Below are 1,567 nucleotides of genomic sequence, written 5' to 3'. Positions count from 1 at the left end.
AGACTTTCTTGCTACGGCCCAGGTGGGAATCCAGCCATAATAATAATAATAACAATAATATTTTTTGTTTCTTTACTGCCCACAAGGGGCTAAACATAGAGGGGACAAACAAAGGGATTAAGTCGATTACATCGACCCCAGTGCGTAACTGGTACTTAATTTATCGATCCCAAAAGGATGAAAGGCAAAATCGACCTCGGTGGAATTTGCAGCAGACGAAATATCGCTAAGCATTTTGCCCGGCGTGCTAACGATTCTGCCAGCCCAATAATCCTACGGCCAGCCTATCAGCTTTTGAAAGACACCTAAAACCCAACAACGAATGACATAAGGGAAGTAACTCCAATAAACATAGTTAAAAGTTATCTTCCGTTAAATAGTCTTCTTTTTGGGTAAGATAATAGTTGGTGGTGGGGGGGGGGGTCTCCTTTTTACGGAACTAATTAGTAGAAATAATAATAATTACCATTATTACTCACTTCAAAAACATCAAAGTATTTAGCCATACTCCACCGTCTTGCTACTGATATCTGACATAGCGAACCAGACGATCTCTGAATCAGAAAATATATCCCGAAAGTTCCTGTGCAATTCTTTTCCTGAAGTATTCCAATTGTTTTTCTGGGATCACAGCCTGCCATGGCAACAGCGGGATACGAACTTAGAACACTATAGCTGCAACAGCCTCGCTGTATCCACCCCCACCCCATAACTTGCCCAGCTCCGACGAGAAAAGTGTGTGGCGGGGTACAATCGACAATATAGTCCCTCATATACAAAATGATATTCGTGATAAAAATAATTAAACTTATCTAAATATTTCTTACGATATTCATTAAAGTTTGTCGTTCAGAAGACAGATAAACCTTGTTAAAGCTGTCGATGTTCTTACTGCTGTTGTTGCTGTTATTAGTTGAAATTTATAGGCGGTCGTGACAGGGGATGTGGTGGCGGTGGTGGTAACGCTTGTTGTGGTGGTAGTGGTGAGGGTAGTGGTGATACTAGAAGTGGCAGTGGCAAGAGTAACTGTGCTGCTGCTGTTGTTGTTGTTGATCGTGGTGATGGAAACATTTAATTTCTTCAACGTTGAAGCCCTTCCAACAAAGAAGCCATTTGTGACAAATCCATTTCTTCTTTCTCAGAACTGCAGTTATGTCGGATCCCTTCTGTCTCTGTGTCGTCCACAGTTCTTTCACAGACATTCTTTTCTACTCTAGGCACAAGACCCGAAATTTTGGGGGAGGGGGCCAGTCGATTAGCTCGACTCCAGTATGCAACTGGTACTTAATTTATCGACCCCGAAAGGATGAAAGGCCAAGTCGACCTCGGCGGAACTTGCATATTCTTTTCTACTCTAGGCACAAGGCCTGAAATTTTTGGGGAGGGGGCAAGTCGATTAGATCGACCCCAGTACGCAACTGGTACTTAATTTACCGACCCCGAAAGGATGAAAGGCAAAGTCGGCCTCGGCGGAATTTGAACTCAGAACGTAACGGCAAACGAAATACCGCTAAGCATTTCGCCCGGCGTGCCAATGTTTCTGCCAGCTCGCCGCCTTAAAAATGAA

This window comes from Octopus bimaculoides, chromosome 25 (genome assembly GCF_001194135.2).
Source record: "Octopus bimaculoides isolate UCB-OBI-ISO-001 chromosome 25, ASM119413v2, whole genome shotgun sequence".
In the NCBI taxonomy this organism is placed as follows: domain Eukaryota; kingdom Metazoa; phylum Mollusca; class Cephalopoda; order Octopoda; family Octopodidae; genus Octopus; species Octopus bimaculoides.
The sequence above is the reverse complement of the archived record's forward strand: the minus strand, read 5'-3'. Positions refer to the sequence as shown.